Here is a 20305-nt window from a genome sequence, read left to right on the forward strand (position 1 = left end):
CTGCCTCCGGTGTGCAAATTAGTCATCCCCTTTTGAGGTGCACACTGGGACCTGCAGTGATTTCTTGCATCAATTGAACCCTCCAGTGGGTTTACCCTTCAGTGGGTTAAGTGCTCATTTTCCCTTTCACGGACCAATTTGAACAACTCTTCAGTGAGCCCCGAATGAGACTCTGCCTGTCTGATTAGAACAGCCTGCTCTGCCGATCACGAGAGAATCCCATTTCTCTCGCGCAGACCCAAAATTCACTCCAGGGCGGTGCGTCGCCTCCACGGCCTGGAAGCGCCGTGATTTATGTCTCCACAAGTTTTCCCCAGATACGAGGCCGCACTCCATTGCAGGTAGGAAACACTCCTTTATTATTCGAAGGCAGGCAGCTTCTCATCCCTTCTTTAAGTTCCACGGCCTGACGCGTTTCAGGGAATTCTTTCCCTTTCTTCAGAGGCCAAAATGCAGCAACTTGGAAATGCGTGTACTGCACTGTCCCATGCACGTTATTTAACTGGTATTTGCCTCCGGTGTGCTGCCTCCGGTGTGCAAATTAGTCATCCCCTTTTGAGGTGCACGCTGGGACCTGCAGTGAATACTGCAGGTCCCAGCGTGCACCTCAAAAGGGGATGACTAATTTGCACACCGGAGGCAGCACACCGGAGGCAAATACCAGTTAAATAACGTGCATGGGACAGTGCAGTACACGCATTTCCAAGTTGCTGCATTTTGGCCTCTGAAGAAAGGGAAAGAATTCCCTGAAACGCGTCAGGCCGTGGAACTTAAAGAAGGGATGAGAAGCTGCCTGCCTTCGAATAATAAAGGAGTGTTTCCTACCTGCAATGGAGTGCGGCCTCGTATCTGGGGAAAACTTGTGGAGACATAAATCACGGCGCTTCCAGGCCGTGGAGGCGACGCACCGCCCTGGAGTGAATTTTGGGTCTGCGCGAGAGAAATGGGATTCTCTCGTGATCGGCAGAGCAGGCTGTTCTAATCAGACAGGCAGAGTCTCATTCGGGGCTCACTGAAGAGTTGTTCAAATTGGTCCGTGAAAGGGAAAATGAGCACTTAACCCACTGAAGGGTAAACCCACTGGAGGGTTCAATTGATGCAAGAAATCACTGCAGGTCCCAGTGTGCACCTCAAAAGGGGATGACTAATTTGCACACCGGAGGCAGCACACCGGAGGCAAATACCAGTTAAATAACGTGCATGGGACAGTGCAGTACACGCATTTCCAAGTTGCTGCATTTTGGCCTCTGAAGAAAGGGAAAGAATTCCCTGAAACGCGTCAGGCCGTGGAACTTAAAGAAGGGATGAGAAGCTGCCTGCCTTCGAATAATAAAGGAGTGTTTCCTACCTGCAATGGAGTGCGGCCTCGTATCTGGGGGAAACTTGTGGAGACATAAATCACGGCGCTTCCAGGCCGTGGAGGCGACGCACCGCCCTGGAGTGAATTTTGGGTCTGCGCGAGAGAAATGGGATTCTCTCGTGATCGGCAGAGCAGGCTGTTCTAATCAGACAGGCAGAGTCTCATTCGGGGCTCACTGAAGAGTTGTTCAAATTGGTCCGTGAAAGGGAAAATGAGCACTTAACCCACTGAAGGGTAAACCCACTGGAGGGTTCAATTGATGCAAGAAATCACTGCAGGTCCCAGCGTGCACCTCAAAAGGGGATGACTAATTTGCACACCGGAGGCAGCACACCGGAGGCAAATACCAGTTAAATAACGTGCATGGGACAGTGCAGTACACGCATTTCCAAGTTGCTGCATTTTGGCCTCTGAAGAAAGGGAAAGAATTCCCTGAAACGCGTCAGGCCGTGGAACTTAAAGAAGGGATGAGAAGCTGCCTGCCTTCGAATAATAAAGGAGTGTTTCCTACCTGCAATGGAGTGCGGCCTCGTATCTGGGGAAAACTTGTGGAGACATAAATCACGGCGCTTCCAGGCCGTGGAGGCGACGCACCGCCCTGGAGTGAATTTTGGGTCTGCGCGAGAGAAATGGGATTCTCTCGTGATCGGCAGAGCAGGCTGTTCTAATCAGACAGGCAGAGTCTCATTCGGGGCTCACTGAAGAGTTGTTCAAATTGGTCCGTGAAAGGGAAAATGAGCACTTAACCCACTGAAGGGTAAACCCACTGGAGGGTTCAATTGATGCAAGAAATCACTGCAGGTCCCAGCGTGCACCTCAAAAGGGGATGACTAATTTGCACACCGGAGGCAGCACACCGGAGGCAAATACCAGTTAAATAACGTGCATGGGACAGTGCAGTACACGCATTTCCAAGTTGCTGCATTTTGGCCTCTGAAGAAAGGGAAAGAATTCCCTGAAACGCGTCAGGCCGTGGAACTTAAAGAAGGGATGAGAAGCTGCCTGCCTTCGAATAATAAAGGAGTGTTTCCTACCTGCAATGGAGTGCGGCCTCGTATCTGGGGAAAACTTGTGGAGATATATATATATATATATATATATATATATATATATATATATATATATTCACTGAAAAAACCATAGGTTTCACACATGTTATAGTTAGCGGAAATTTCACTGATAAAAAACCAATGAAATTCCCCCGTTATAGTTAGTGCAGGCAACTATAACTCACGCGACCGCAATCCTCTGCTGATGCTAATACTGTATTTAGACACTTATTTGCCCATGTCTTCTTCCATACATTTTTAGCTATACATATATTACAAATATTTTTTATTCATAAAGACACATATGTCATCAGCAGAAGATTGCGGTCGCGTGAGTTATAGTTGCCTGCACTAACTATAACGGGGGAATTTCATTGGTTTTTTATCAGTAAAATTTCCGCTAACTATAACATGTGTGAAACCTATGGTTTTTTCAGTGAATTTGCAAGGTTTTTTAAATGCTAATTCCTAACTATAACGTGTGTGAAACCTATGGTTTTTTCAGTGAATTTGTACAGTTTTTTTAAATGCTAAGTTACTTTACGCCATTCGTGGCGTGCGCGCCCACTTAACGCAGTTCGTTCCGTGCGCGCACGGTGCCACGCGGTGCGCTTCGCGCACCGCGCGCCCACTTTACGCAGTTAGTGCCGTGCACGCACGGTGGGCACGCGGTGCGCTACGCGCACCGCGTGCCCACGTTACGCTAGATGGGCCATGTACGCACGATGCGCTTCACGCACCGTGCGCACATGGAGGACGTATGATGCACTTCGTTTTGAAAGGTAATATTTTAATTTTTCGTAATTTTTATAAGCCATGCACAAATGGTGCCCTTCGGGCACCATTTGCACACGGGGTGGACAGAGTGTGGATAATTTTTTTTTTTTTTTTTTTTTTTAAATATTATAGTTTTTCTCATCTCTTATAAGCCGTGCACAATTGGTGGCCTTCGGCCAACAATTGCACACGGGGTGGGGAGAGTGTGGATAATTTTTTTTTTTATATAGTTTTTTACCGTACGCGTACGGTAAGCGTAATCGGCGAAATTAGCAAAAAAAAACATTCCGTTTTTGGCCTTGGGGGATCTTTGGGGACCCCCCCACCTTGGCTATGTGTGTGAGCTGTCTAAACAGCACCTTTACATGTTTTTGTGCTTTGTATTTTCATCATCACTCTCAGTGCGAGAGAGAAAATGGCGGCCGCCGCTTCCTGGTTTCGGCCGATTCGAATGTTTACTAAGATCTAAGAGCCAATCAGAATCGTGCTCGCGCACGCCACCGTACGCGTACGGTAAGCGTACCGTAAGCGCACCGTAAGCTGGCTCAGATATATATATTGATTTAAAGGCTATTTTCTCAGAATCTACTGAACAGATTTACACCAAACCTACAAAAGGCACTTCCTTGACCTGAGGACTACCTCTCTGCCAAATTTCAAGTAATTCTGTTCAGCCGTTCGGGCTGTAGCCCTGTCTAAAGGTCCTATGGAAAAATGCATGGGAAAAACGCGTTTTGGGACCCCCCTTTTATCTCAGCCCCCGCTTGACGAATCCCCCCGAGACTTTCAGGGTAGGAGCGGAGCGTAGCGCCCCACCTATTTTGAAAAATTCGCGAGGATTCGTCGACCGGCGCCAAAGTTATTCAAAATAGAATGTTGCGGATTTCCTATGGAAACGTGGTCCTAACTATAACTACCTACTGGCGACCGCCAGTAGGTAATATATATATATATATATATATATATATATATTCACTGAAAAAACCATAGGTTTCACACATGTTATAGTTAGCGGAAATTTTACTGATAAAAAACCAGTGAAATTGCCCCGTTATAGTTAGTGCTGGCAACTATAACTCACGCGACCGCAATCCTCTGCTGATGCTAATACTGTATTTAGACACTTATTTGCCCATGTCTTCTTCCATACATTTTTAGCTATACATATATTACAAATATTTTTTTTTCATAAAGACACATATGTCATCAGCAGAAGATTGCGGTCGCGTGAGTTATAGTTGCCAGCACTAACTATAACGGGGCAATTTCACTGGTTTTTTATCAGTAAAATTTCCGCTAACTATAACATGTGTGAAACCTATGGTTTTTTCAGTGAATTTGCAAGGTTTTTTAAATGCTAATTCCTAACTATAACGTGTGTGAAACCTATGGTTTTTTCAGTGAATTTGTACGGTTTTTTAAATGCTAAGTTACTTTACGCCATTCGAGGCGTGCGCGCCCACTTAACGCAGTTCGTTCCGTGCACGGTTTTTATCAACTTTAATAAGCCCTGTACATTTGGTGGCCTTCGGCCACCAAAAGCACAGGGGGTGGGGTCAATGTGGATAGTGTTTTTTTTATTTCGATTTTATAATTTCATGTTGCCACAATTTAGTTTTTTTTACCTATTAATAAGCCCTGTACATTTGGTGGCCTCCGGCCACCAAAAGCACAGGGGGTGGGGTAAGTGTGGATAGTGTTTTTTTTTTTTTTTTTTTTTTACCGTACGCTTACGGTAAGCGTACGGTAAGCGTACTCGGCGAAATTGCCGAAAAAAAAATAAAACCGTTTTTGCTCTTGGGGGATGTTTGGGGACTCCCTCAACATGACTGTGTGGGAGGGAGTTGTCAAAAATGCCCCGTAACATGTTTTTGGGCATCAAGTTTGAGAAATAACTCTCAATGCGAGAGACAAAATGGCGGACGCCGCTTCCTGGTTTCGGCCGATTCGAATGTTTACTAAGATCTAAGAGCCAATCAGAATCGCGCTCGCGCACGCCACCGTACGCTTACGGTAAGCGTACGGTAAGCGTACCGTAAGCGGGCTCAGATATATATATTGATTTAAAGGCTATTTTCTCAGAATCTACTGAACAGATTTACACCAAACCTACAAAAGGCACTTCCTTGACCTAGGGACTACCTCTCTGCCAAATTTCTAGTAATTCTGTTCAGCCGTTCGGGCTGTAGCTCGTTCTAAAGGTCCTATGGAAAAATGCATGGGAAAAACGCGTTTTGGGACCCCCCTTTTATCTCAGCCCCCGCTTGACGAATCCCCCCGAGACTTTCAGGGTAGGAGCGGAGCGTAGCGCCCCACCTATTTTGAGAAATTCGCGAGGATTCATCGACCGGCGCCAAAGTTATTCAAAATAGAATGTTGAGGTTTTCCTATGGAAAAGGGGTCCTAACTATAACTACCTACTGGCGACCGCCAGTAGGTAATATATATATATATATATATTAGATGTAAAGGGTTTTAGTTCAGATTTTTTGCTTTGTAGGTAATAAAAGATGACAAATTATTTTTTATTATATATTATATTCACATACTTTATAAATACTTGTGTACGCGTTTTCATAGTTTATGTTATACAAGTATACTTTGTAATAGATGAAACTAAATTATATTATAACTTTTTTTTTCTTTTGCATACATATTTACATTTTTCATAAACTATGAGCCCCATTACAATGCCGGTCAGACGCTTGTCCTACCAGCATCGTGTTAGAAACGGGACCGCCTGAAAAGTAGTCAGCGGTCCCGCTTCCCAAATTAGGATGCAATCACCTTCACAACAGTCGGAAAGTGTATCTTTCCTATTGTGGCTTGTGCTGTGGACTGCAGCACCAGCTACATTAGGAAATAAACACTTTTTAAACAGCTATGCATCGTGTGGCAGGCACCATGCGGTGCATGCCACACAGTTCACCCACGACAGTGCAGGAATTGGGGAGCACATGTGCCACCAGTCAAATTTCAAAATGGGCTGTAACGCCCGGGGACCCTGTTTGAGCCAATATTCCCAAGATTTTTGTTTTCAATATTTTATTTATTTTGTATGTATTTAAAGAGTTAACCATGTGGCCTTTGTTACGAAATGCAAATAAAAAGATTTAAACCAAAAGAGTTAACCATATTTTGTTTATCAATATTGTTGTTATTGATATTACGTAAATTAAATATTTTTGAGAGTTATATATTTGTTAACGGTATTTGTGTTTTTTTGGTTATGCATAGAATGCCGATATTTTGTAAATCTGTCTTTTTTTCTAATATTATCATATATCGGTCTTTGGTTCATCAATATAATGTCATATAACACTGGTACTCTCCTTTCAAAATGAAATAAGGGCAGGTGCTCAGTACCTGATACTAACTGCCCTTGTTGAACACTGCAGCATACTCAATTTTCCAAGAACTACATTTTTTATTATTATGTTTCCCTAAAATGACATTATCACTTCCCATTATTCTACTGTGTTTAGAATTAATACAGACTTATATCTCAACTTGGAAGCTTAACAATGACAGCAACATTACCTCCTTTCCTAGTTAAGTGCTGCCATGTCATTACGTGATTACATCATACTCACATACTATAATCTGTCTAGGTGTTTAACCCCTTCCCCGCTCATGACGGAACCGTTCCGTCATGAGCCACGGTTGCCGTGTGCTCATGACGGAACGGTTCCGTCATGACAATCCTGTTGGCGGCCGCTCCGCCTGCGCGGCGCTGTTTCCCCGCCTGTGCGGGGCGACAACGCAAATGGGCGGAGTCATGACGGAACCGTTCCGTCATGAGCACAGCTCAACTGTGGCTCATGACGGAGCGGCTCCGTCATGAGCACAGGCCCACCGCGCTGCCCCCCTGCCCCCCCCAGCGCTGCAGCGGAATGTCCGCAGCAGCGAAGGGGTTAATCTGCAGTTTGTGTATATATGTGTGTGTTATGTTTGTATTGATGAGAAAAACAAACAATTGATGGATGGAATGCTGAACAATGCAAACATTCATCCCAGTCACAAAGATTTGGGTTTAATCCATTGTTCTTTTGCTCACCATGTTTAGACCCAACCATATGTAAATAAGTCTTGACCTTGTTCCTCATAGGAACAGTCCAGCCCGGATTGCCAGGCCAGATCCTCCGTGGACCGGAAACATGCATCCTGGGACCGGTTTCGGGGCATCACCAGTTATCAACCAGGCTAGGCAGAATCCAATACCGCAGTGAGCATGGGACCCATGTCTATACAAACCCTTCCCATCTAGGGCGACACAAGCAAAAGGAACAATTGATGGACGGAATGCTGAACAATGCTAACATTCACCCCCAATCGCAAAGATCTGGGTTTAATTCTTCATTCATTTGCTCACCATGCCAGCCCAGTTTGGAAACCTCCATATGAAAATCAGTCCAGCCCAAACTGGCAAGCCAGGGCCTCCATGGACCAGAAACATGCATCTTGGGACCGGGTTTGGGGCATCAACCATCATCAGCCAGGCTAGCTGGAATGCAGTGGGGCAGCATTCCGTCAATCATTTGTTCCTTTTGCTTTTGGCACCCTAAGTGGAAAGGGTATGTCCAGACGTTGGTCCCGTGCTTACAGTGCCTGGCTGATGAGGGGTGATGCCCCAAAACCGGTCCCAGGATGCTAGGTTCCGGTCAAGGGAGGATCTGGCTTGACAGTTCGGGCTGGACTGTTCCCATGAGGAACTAGGTTAAGACTGATTTGCATATGGCTGGGTCCAAACTGAGGTGGGGTGGTGAGGAAAAAAATGATGGATTAAACCCTAGTAAACAAATGTAAACATAACATACTATGTTTCGTGGTCTGTGATTATGGAAAACAGTGTGTGAGGTGGTTTATGCATGTTAGCATATGTAGGCTGTGTGCAGAATTGTCTGTTTGTCTGCTGGCCTGGGTGACTGTGCGTATATAGGTTTGTGTGCATGCATATGTGTTGATATGCTGCTTCGCATATTTGCTTCTATAGGTTACCAAACTGAATGTGTGCATGAATGTTTTGTGTCTTTGTGCATATGTGCCTGCACTACACAAATATTATACCAATGACTTTGTAAATGCTTGTGTGAAATTTATCCTGCACGCAGAGAGAAATGTTGTCCTATAGGTAGTTTTGGTGCATGTTGGTCCACGAGGGTGTAGAATTATGGGGACACCCCAAAAAAGAGGCATGTATCTGAAATCTCCATTTTATTTTTTAGTGAAGATGGAGTGTTCTGTGATGTTATGTGGAGTGTTCTAAGTTAGAATTTCAGCACCATGTCAGTTAGTGGCTGGTCTTCTTTGAGTAAGGATGAATCTTGTGGGTTTGTTGATTAAGTAAATACTTACCTTTATTATTGTGAGATGCCTGGTCATTTCATCAGTGATTAGAAAGCAAGTCAACTGCATGTTGAGTGTAGAATATAAAGAAAGAGGAGAAGACCAACCTTGTGAAGCAAGGTACCCCTGTTGGCAAACTATGGCTTTTGTGGTGAAGGAACCACTACATCAGAGGCTGACTGTGTTTTGAGGAGTTGTGAGGGCATTATACAGTGATGATGCAGTAACAATTTAGTCCTTTAAAGTATTGATGCGTTCTTTGTGTCCCACGTCAAGTCACTAGAGTAAAGGGCCACCTGTCACATGCAGCATGCTCAATGATCAAGCATGTAACAATTTGAATAAGGTCCCTTAGTGACCATGAGTTGTTGAAGCAACTGAATTCAAAGGAAATGTTCCCTTCAAGAACGTGGGATTACACATTCTGCACCTCTTCAGTCATATAAAACAAAGGTTGGTATCTACTTGAAATCTTAATGACACACTTATAAATGACAGTTCTTCTAAGTTAATATTTAAAAGCCTGATCAACTCTCTTTGGGAGTATATTACTCACCTACACCTAATTGCTACACACACTGGTTGAATATGGAAGGTGGAACAGCACCATTGTCTTTCTTAACAACACCAGCACAACCCACGCAGGAGTGGGAAAGATGGAAGAAGAGTTTTGAGGCACATCTGAAATCTGTTGGTTGGGGACATCTTTACTAATAAAAGGAAGTTAGCTATTTTGAAACACGGCTTAGGACCTGAAGTTAGAGAAGTACTCAAACATCTTATGAAGAAGAATGGGAAATAGATTAATATGATATTGCCATATGGAAACTGGACAACAAATATTTTAGAAAATGAAGTAGTTGAAATAGTAGTTGTTTATTGGGTGGAAGACAACTGCCTGGTGAAAGTATAGATAACTTTGTAACTGCACTGGCGGCAGGGTGCAATACAGGTCATTTTATTAAGAAGTTTTAAGAGACTAAATTTGACACAAAATTGAGGACAAATTATTTTTGTACAAAACGTAACCATAGAAAAGCCAGTTGACATTGCCAAGAGACTAGAATATATGACACATGACATTAAACAAAGTATAAACTAAAGAAGTTGGATTTCTACAAGTGACTAAAGGAAAGAGAGAAAGAGCTTTTAGAAGTCTGGCTGCTGAGATAAAAGCTGAAAAAGAACAAAGAAATAACTTTGAAGGACGCCCACCTTTCTGGTGTGGGTTTAGAGGACATCCAGTGGTAGATTAATTCACTCCCACTACCAACAAAGTATGCAAGAAATGGAGGAAAAATGGGCATTTAGCCCACATGTGTAGTTCTGGAAATACGGGTGCCATTATCCGGGTACTGAATTCCATTTAAGTTAACAAGGATGTTTGAAAAAAGGAGTACGGAGAAGTAGAATTTGTGTCAGTTTGTGATGTTCATGTTGAATGTGATGCTGCTTTTTGTGAAGTAAAGGTGAATAGAAAAACATAAGGGTTATGGCAAATTCAAGAGCATTTTATGTTAACTGTTGGGGAAATGGTGGAGGTGTATAAGGATGAAACTTTACAGTTTCTGACGTGAACTTGATAGCTTATGGCAGGAAGTGAACTAAAGCCATGGGATGCTATTATACCCCTATTGAATTTAAGGGACAAAGCACTCAATCCCAGGTAAATGTGATGCATATTGGTGTGGCCTCAACAGCACCATTTGGGAATACTTTTAGATATTAACCATCTTGTGCAGGTTTTATGTGTACAGAGGGAAAGTGTGGCTGGTAACGAGGAATATTTGAAGGACAAATATCCTGAAGTGTGCAAGGAGGAACTCGGAACAGATTTTAAGCATAGCATTATACTAAGGGAAGGAGCCAAGCTGATTGACCAGAGAGTGAGAACAGTACCTTTACCCATAAGACAGGAGTTAAAAAAGGAGTTGGACAGGCTGTGTGACGGAGGTGTGATGGAACCAATAGAGCCCTCAGAGTGGTTGTCTCCTGTTGTGTTGGCCTAAAAAGCATGTGGGGGGGGTGAGAATTTGTGAAGATTTCAGCGACTTCAACAAAGAAATACAGGTTGAATGCCACCCATTCCTTCAGAGAGAACAGACCCCACTGTCTACACTAGAATGATATCGTTAAGCCCAAGGATGGGTCAAATCAAATAGAGTTAGGCCTCGGGCCGGAGCGAGTTCAAAGGAATCAAAAGAGCAAAGAAAATAAAAGTAACATATTTTATTGAGATAACAATAATCTGATAATGATTTTAACCAAAGATGTATACAATGGTGATAGCTATAAAAACACAGTCCCACACAGAGACACAAACAAGCACACTATCATTCACACGACACATTCATATAAGTGAAAAAACCAAAACAAATAGGTTCTTTATATATATAGTATTCTCTGCACATAAAAATTCCCATCCATATTGGAAACGGGCTGATCCAGTCCCGTTTGGTGGAAATAGTTAAAGTTCTTCCAATGGGCCCACAAGGGCAGGAGCCAACGCACGTTTCGGTGTAAACTACACCTTCATCAGGGCAACGACGATGTGCGGTGTGTGGGACAACACAAAACGGATCTATAATAGAATCATACACAAAGGTGAACACCACAACAAAAATGAAACATCATCAAAATTAATAGAATTATGCTAAAAAACAAGGAACATCATAATCCGTAAATTGATGTACAACAAAAACATGTGTGGTGTTCACCTTTGTGTATGATTCTATTATAGATCCGTTTTGTGTTGTCCCACACACCGCACATCGTCGTTGCCCTGATGAAGGTGTAGTTTACACCGAAACGTGCGTTGGCTCCTGCCCTTGTGGGCCCATTGGAAGAACTTTAACTATTTCCACCAAACGGGACTGGATCAGCCCGTTTCCAATATGGATGGGAATTTTTATGTGCAGAGAATACTATATATATAAAGAACCTATTTGTTTTGGTTTTTTCACTTATATGAATGTGTCGTGTGAATGATAGTGTGCTTGTTTGTGTCTCTGTGTGGGACTGTGTTTTTATAGCTATCACCATTGTATACATCTTTGGTTAAAATCATTATCAGATTATTGTTATCTCAATAAAATATGTTACTTTTATTTTCTTTGCTCTTTTGATTCCTTTGAACTCGCTCCGGCCCGAGGCCTAACTCTATTTGATTTGACCCATCCTTGGGCTTAACGATATCATTCTAGTGTAGACAGTGGGGTCTGTTCTCTCTGAAGGTCTCCGTTGTTCCCTCTTCCCCTGTCTACCCATCCAACCCTTAGGGACCCCCCTTCTTATGAAATGAATGCCACCCATTGCCCAAACTCCATGAGATATTGGGCCTGATTGATTTGTGATCCAGATTTTCCTGGATGCTGGTACGTCACTTTATCTGGATGTATTATAGTTTTTTACTTATGGAATTAGTTCTGCATCTTATCATGATATAAGATGATGACGTTTGAAATCCTTCATTGTGGAACGAGTCGTGCAGTTGTCGTCTAGTCGTGGCCTCTATATTAATGGCTCGTAGATTTTTGGGATATAATTATACATCGTACTAAAAAGGAGAAGTAGCGAGCAGAGAACTCGATGCCTTTACAGTTCAAGGAAACACTTGACCTCATCTCCGTTGAATGCCCTGAAGAAGTCCTATATTAGGACGAAACGCGTCGGCTGTACTGTGTGTGGAGTCATTAGAACTGGACTCTATCCTTTTATCTATACAAAATGAAATTGGAAGAAAAAGAAAAAGAAAAAAATCAAAGAATTGTTTGCTCTTGAAAAGAACTTTATATTTATTCTTTTTGATTAAATGATGTGGTGTGGTGCACCTGTGCTTATATTTGAAATTGTTAGGTTCCTGTTGGAACAAGCACTGTAACAGTGGGTGCTATTCAGTGTGCACACAGACCCCTACAAGTATAAACAGGGACAATACTACTGGAGTGATATTGGGTTAGGTGCTGGCAGCTAGAAGGTTCCACTGTTAGGTTCTATTACTTATCCATGAGATATTGGGCACTCTGAAAGAGGAAACTGTTTTTTCTATTCCCAAGCTGTCCTCTGCCTACCACTAGAAAGATCTTGCAGGGAGCTCAAGACCTTTGACTTCCTTCATTACCTCAGAGGATGCACACAGTTTTTGTTGCATATCCTTTAGGCTTGCCTCAGCAGCAATGTTCTTCCAGTGGGAGATTCATAGGTTTTTGGGCAAAATAAGTAATGTCATGTATTTTCAATATGACATTATGGTATTTGGGCATGACGTTAAAGAACATGATGATGTGCTAAAACACACTGGATTTGCTGAAGGAGAGTGGACTTACCATTAACGGCAGAAAATGTACATCAGTTGTGATGATGTATCATCCAAAGAAAGTTCAGTGGATGCTATTTGAGAAGCGCCTAGTCCTAGAAACAAAGAGAAGTTGTGCTTATTCCTGGAGTTGACATAATACTATACCAAAGTTGTTTCAAAGTCTGCAGAAGTAAAAATGGATGCTGGGGTGGCTAAAGAAGAAAAACACATTTGTGTGGTGCAATGGATGTGAGGAAGATTATATCACTTTGAAGACAGTGATTTCGTCTGCCCCATGTTTAGGTCTGTTTTACACTAAATTACCCAAAATCATATTTTTGATGCAAGTAATTATGGATAAGGTGCTGCCCTTATGCAGGTGATAGGCAAACATGAAGTGGCAGTGGCACCTTTGTCATGAATTAAGGTCAGCTTTACTGAACTACTCTGTGATACAGAAGGAGGTGTTAACCTGTTACCGGGGTGCCACACACTTCAGTCAGTATGTGTGGATATTGAATTCAAGATCCACACTGATCATAAGTCATTGGTGGAACTTTCACAACCAGAGGTTCAGGAAATGTGACCTCTCTATAGCTGATTGGTGTTTTAGGTTACAAGAATTTACCTTTGATGTTGAGAATGTTCTTGTTGATAGAAACGTTGCAGCTGACTGCGGTATCATCTTCCCCTCTGGGAGCAAGCATCTGAAGAGGAGCAGTGAGAGGAATGTGTGGTAGCACATGTAATCAAGGTTACAGAAAGTTATGCGTCGCTGCTGATTGGGTAGTTGAGACGTTGGCTGATCATGTTTTAAGGGAAATATGTATGTGAAGGCGAGGTGAGCAAGCAGGGAGATGTTAGAAGATGAAGCAAAAGCTCATGAGAGTATTAAGGTTCAGTTGTACTGAAAAGATGGAGTGTTGAAGTAGACTATTTTAGTGCTATTGGGGCTGAGTTGTAATGGAGTTAGCCCATAGAGGTCACATGGGCATGAGTGCAATGAAATAGCAGTTGAGGGTTGATTTTTGGTAGCCTAGAATGGATAGGGATGTTGAGAATAAAGTGAAGCAATGCAACTCATATGCGTGGGGTGACAAATCACAAAAACATGAATTGCACTGCACGTAAGACAGGTGATGCCAGAGGCTGTAGAAGAAACTATGGTTGGAAATCCTGAGGCTATACATTGGTATCTGGTGCTTTGCTTGCTACTGTAGTTCTAGGTTTTTATTCATGGTGTCCTGAAATTAAATTTGTGCATCAAGTTCAAAGTAGAAATATCATTGAATTCTTGGTAGAATTGTTTATGTGAGAAGGTGTGCCCGAACAGTCAATCTCTGACAGCGAAGTACAGTTTGTCTTGAGTGAAATTAAGAAATTCTTGAATAGTGTATTACCCACAAAGCAACAGCCTAGTGGAAAGGTGAAATAGAGTCCTGAAAGATGGTTCGCAGCTAGCTTTCCATGGAGGAGATTGGAGTTTGGCTGTAAGAAAGTTTGTGTTCGCTTATGCCCTAAATCTAATATTTTTATAGGTGAGCAGGGACGGCTCTAGGGTGGTGCTGACTGCCGGTGGGCGCCGTTTATTCAAGTTTATTTTGGTTTTAAAGTACCTGCTGCTGCGCTCCTTTCCTCCAGCAATTTCCAGGCCACAAAATCAATGTCAAGATAACTCATGAGATTAATGTTCTTTCTGGAAAGTAGTGCAGAGGGTTAATATGCCTGTGGCAAAGAACGTGTACCATGCAGATTACAAAGTGCATGTAATGTAAATAGGTCAGTGGGTTACTGCTTTTAAAAGAAACATCATTTTGTAACTTGCAATTTATAAGTTAAACTCCTAATATTGAACAGTGAGCTGTTAACTTCCATTAGAGAACTGCATGCACACTGCAAAGTATAGATTAGAGCATGAGATTAATGTTGCAAAAAGTGTTAATTTGGGTAGAAATCGATTCTTATTATTAAAGAAAGCTCCCAACTATGGTGCTTTCTTTTAAATTCTGAGTGTGAGCTTCTCTAGACCAAGCACTCTTAAACTAAACTGCTTACCATTATGGATGACATGTCACTCCTACACTTTGTAAGCTTTCTATTTTAAGTAACATTTCCTATGCACTTATTTACAAATGTATGATTGCTTGTCTCTGTGTAATGTGCGTGTAATGCTAAGTGCTCTGACACCCTACACTGGTGTAAGTGGCGCCATATAGCCAATTAAATGTTATGCATCTGAGAGGGGTTTTGAAAGCTTGGGCACTATTAAAGGGTGGTGGGGAGGGAAACCGTGGTGGAGGTGGGCTCTGGGGGGCGCCAACAAACATTGTGGCACCAGGCGCCACCACCGCTAACGCCGGCGCTGTCGGTGAGACATTATAAACATATGAGAGGAAGGGAATTGTGCTTAGAAATGAGGTAGCGTTGGATGTTGAGTAGAAGTTGTGTGAAAGACATTGATAAGAGAAGCAATGTATGTTGATTTGACTTTGGTGACTGTACAGTTGGTCCTTCTACAGTTTATTGTGTGTGTTTCCCATCCCTTCTACATTTGTGTTGTGCGCGTACTCCCCTCTTAATATTACATCATCTGCGTTGAAGGGAAGATGTATTCTATGATTATGTGGAATGTTCTAAATTAGACTGTCAGGAGGATTGTGTCAGTTAGGGGATTATCCCTCTCGGGTAGGCATGTATCTTGCAGGCGTTGTTCATTAAATAGACGTCTACCTCGTCTATCGTGAGACGCCCGTCATTTGAGAAGGGTAGTACAAAAACAGCTTACGCGAAGGGCACACAGAGGCCACTTTCAGTTTCTTTTGTGAGCTTGCAACGCGTATTTGTAAATATATTATACAATCGAGAGAGTAAAACTGTTTTGAGACTGCACCGCTCCGTACGCTTTCGCTGTCGGATATATTTCAGTTTTTTTTTTTAAGTCATAGATTTAGACGCTTTCTGCGTTCGTGCGGCGTGCTCGCGGTTTTATGTGGTAGGGCAAGAGCGGTCCCACCTATGGCTATATATAGCTGCAATTAACCGCGGTGGGAATCCCGGCGGCGTTGTATATATCCTCATATTGTTTTCTCTTCCTCGGAAGGGATTACAATGCTGCAGTGGGGGCTTCTCCTCAGCGGCAATTAGACCCACTCGCGGGGTTATAAAGAGCGCACTATGAAGTGAACAGCCATGACTTAATGAGCGCTTCAAAAGGCAACACCTGCGAGGGCTGCGGGTTGTGAATTGAAGCGGCTTCAGGCGAGGCCTGGGAGCGGGCGCTGTACCTGGTGCCTTTCTCTCGGGCCCGCCAGGCTCCGCCCGCTCAGCCCGCCGCTCCGAGGCTGGTCGCTGAAAGCCAAGCTGCTGGACGGGACAATCCATGGGAATCTGGCCACTTGTGCTCCCGCCGCCGGGAGGGGGCTGCGCGTCCCTTTCACGCACAGACACAATTAGGCAAAATGCTCAATGAACATAATAAATGATGTCCTAGCGCTCGGCAGATTGCCTGGCAAATCAGATTATCTGCTCTCTCGTGGGGGCATGTTCACGCAGGCACAAAGATGGACAGGTAGTTGGTGTATGAATGCGCCGCGAGATTTATGAAACGTGCGCCTGAAAGAGCAGGGTTTGTACCTCGCATTTTTCTCTCCTGGTTGCGCGAGTGTACAAAGGGTTCGCCGTGAGCTTCAACAACAACACTTTCTTGGTGGTTTCTGCGTCACGTTCCGAGTGTGGGCGCTTGTTTGGGAGTCGGTCGGGGCACCTGCCGGTCACCAAAGGCGGGGACCCTCCGTAACCTTACGGAGGACTGTGCGCTTTAATGGCTGCTCTCGGCCAGGGCATAGCAACACGTTACGCGTGTTAGGGCTGATTTGCGTTGTTTTTGTTTACATAGTTGTGGTTGGGAGTTTTTATGGGGCATATCATCAAGCCAGGCGATAAAATTAAAACGGCGATAATGGGCTTGATAATATGCTCTATGAAATTCCAAATGAAGCTCAGGTTAGATGTCCTTCACATTTAACATGGGCTTCAATTGGAATTCCATACAGCATATTATCAAGCCCATTATCACCGTTTTAGCGCGGCGATAATTTTATCGCCTGGCTTGTAAATATGCTCCCTAGTTTGTCTGTCTAGAGCTATAGGTTGATATTGTGTTTGAGGTGCGTTTGTGATTGTTTTACTTTTACATGGGCAGAACTCAGGCCAATGCAGTATCCTGCAGTGCACGGGGGTGGGGGGGGGAGGTGCAACCCACCAACCCACCAGGGGGACTACAACCCTTCAAGGAATATATGGGACATATCAACAAGCAGGCGATAAAAAATGATCTAAAAACTTTCCTAACACCTGCTTCAGGACTGACTCAGCCATGATATCCTATGGAAGGAGGATATCATGGCTAAGTTTGTGAGTCCCTATCAACAAGCTAACGTGAGATTATCGCTGGGTTTCCAGTGATAATTAGGGGTGGGCGGAATTTGCGGAATTAACCTTCGCAAATTATCGCGAGAATGTTTAAAATTATCGCAAACAAGCAGAAATATCGCGAAGATGCGGAAGTTTTTTTCCGGCACGTTCGCGAGATTTTCTGCATGGTTGCGGGTCGCCAACTTACCCATGTGGTTGCTTGCGGGTGCGGCCATCTTGTTTTGAGTTGTTCTCGCGGTGCATGATCGCGAGAAGAAAGACGTGATCGCGCGACGCATGACGTCACTGCGGGCGCGAACTGTCGCGAGACAGCGCAAATGGCTAAAAACAATACAACATCTCATGGAGAACGCGACCGGATCAAGAAAACTTGTCAGCGAACGCAGGGATTCAGGTAAGGCGATCGCGCGCGCGCGAGAATGTATCATTTTACAGCGCGAGCAAGAAACAAATTATCGCCAAGCTGCGGAAACCGGAATTTTTGACATTTTCGCGCTCTCCGCGGAACGCAAAAATGTCAAATTATCGCAATTTCCGCGAACGGAACAAAATTTTTGCCCAGGCCTAGTGATAATCTCACGTTAGCCAGTTAGCGCCAGGATTTTTATCGCTGAGGAGATAAGCGTTGCTAATAGCACGCTATCTCAGCGATAAAAATCGGCGCTAGCTGGCGATAATTATCCTGGCGCTAAGTGCGCTCAGCGATAATTATCGCCGGTTGTTGTTGATATGCCCCTATGTGAGGTATGGGAGACTTGGGGTGCCTCTCATCACCTTTTATACATCTTTACATAGTTTTGTAGATGTTAAAATGCAGCCACGACCACTCTTTCTAATGGTTTTGTTATATATACAGGACATACGTAACCGGTTACTGTTACTCTTTTGCCATTGTTTCGGGTGACATCATAAACTGGGAAGTCGAATGGGCAGCAATTTGTAAATGTCACAAGAATCGGAAATGGATGAATAGGACAGTATTGTGGTGAAGTGGGACTCTCACATCCCTGAGCCCTGGTGTCACACTTGCTACCCAAATGATGGCAACGCTCTTGCTTGAAAGTTTCTTGCATAATGTTAAACGAGGGATACAAAGTTACAAAGGGTTTCGAAAATGCGATCTCCCTTTTCAACGCTTGCAGTCAGTTTTGGAATGTGCACAGTAAAAAACTGCTACATGGAATGACTCCAAACTTGGCATACAAATAAAGGTAACATTTTTTCAGATTTCTTTTGCAAATTTGATGTAAATCCACTGAGTAGATTATTTTTTAAATGTGAAATTTTAGCCAGGTGTTAGAAGAAAGACTTCAAAGCATTAATTTCCTAGTTTTCTGATGATAAGATTCCGGGTGGGGTAAGAACTTAAATGGACGTGGAATCTCATTGGCTATTCAAAGGTGAAGTTATGTGATGCGACAGGATGTTCAGAGGCTGCCACAAGTGTGCTGACATCTTACTGAAAAAGTATTACAGGGCTCTTGGAGGCGTCTGGGGTGGAAGGGGCATAGGCAGGTCCAGTGGCGTTGCTAGGCCTAAGGCCGCCCGTGGTGGCCCCTGCGTTTACCGCGCGCGGTGGCTGAATCTAAGAGGGGGAGCGGGTGCTGACAATTCCTGCGGGCCCACTGGGCAGGTCATGCCAAAAACTTATGGGTCAGTGCTTAATTGGAGCAGGTGGCTGCAGGTGGAGTCCACCTGCACTCATTTATTGAGGACCAGCCCTTATTTTTCCACAACAGACTTTGACCCAGAGCAACAGAGATAAAAACACAAAAGAAGGAGTAAGAGAAGGATAAACAGGGACAAAGAAGAAGAAAAAGAACCTGGAAGAGCGAGATAAAGAGGCAGGGTGAATCTACTCAAAGACAATCAAAGACTCAATGACATACTGAGAGATGTTCAACACTGGCTATCATGCAACCACCTTAAACTAAACCCGGACAAAACTGAGACACTCCTCATCTCGAATAAGGAAGAAAATCCCCAAATTGCTGAATGGCTAAAGGCTGTCGATGCGCTTAAAGGAAATCTCACTCTAGCAGTCTCTGTCAAATCACTAGGCATCACTCTAGACCCGAAACTAAACATGACCAGACATATCAAGAATTCGGCCAAGAGCGCTTTCCTTAACCTCAGACTACTGAACAAAATAAAACCCTTCATTCCTCCCATTGATCTCAAACAGGCCACCCAAACTCTGGTACTGTCAAGACTGGACTATGGGAATGCAGTCCTATCTGGAATTCCAAAATCGCACCTGGCTCCCCTCAAAACTACGCTGCATGCTGCAGCCAGAATGATCACCGGTATCAAGAAATTTGACCACATTTCTCCTGCACTCAGGGAACTTAAGTGGCTTCCGGTCGAAATGCGGATTAGCTTCAGAACAGCCTGCCTCACACATAAAGCACTACACACCGGCAAACCCGAATATCTGGCAAAAAAACTCAAAAAAGCCGGTCGGGCTAGGAATCTCAGAAGCTCAAACTCCCTTCTACTCATCCCACCAAAAACTCGAAAACAAAAAACTGCAGATCGGTCCTTCGCCGGTAACGCTCCAAAAATCTGGAACTCTATTCCCCCCACATCAGAACCATTCCCTCCTTTGTAAAATTCAAAAGCCAACTCAAAATCTTGTTCCTCAACCGTTCCGTAGGCAGCGGATAGGATCAATCGGAGCAGCTAGCTGACATCGCGCACTGCTCCAACGCCAGGGCTCCGTAGGACTCCAAAGACTAAGTCTGTCCTGCACTGTTATTGTGTCACTCTACTGTTTTGTGTTGTTGAATCTATGCAATGTTTCCTGCTGTAAAGCGCTCCGATACCCTAGGGTCAGGCCAGCGCTATATAAAACTTCTTAAATAAAATAAATAAAATAAAAATACTGTGGATGAAAGAGGTATGAGGTGGAATCAAGACAATGCTGCCTTGGTAGTTGGCACCGTGAATATCTATAGCGCCGACCTCGTGCTTCTGAGTAAAACTTTGGGCTCAGCACTTATTATTTTACAAATTAAGAACTGGTTCTCCAGAGTAGTGGAA

Source organism: Triturus cristatus, chromosome 10, assembly GCF_964204655.1.
Source record: "Triturus cristatus chromosome 10, aTriCri1.1, whole genome shotgun sequence".
NCBI lineage: Eukaryota > Metazoa > Chordata > Amphibia > Caudata > Salamandridae > Triturus > Triturus cristatus.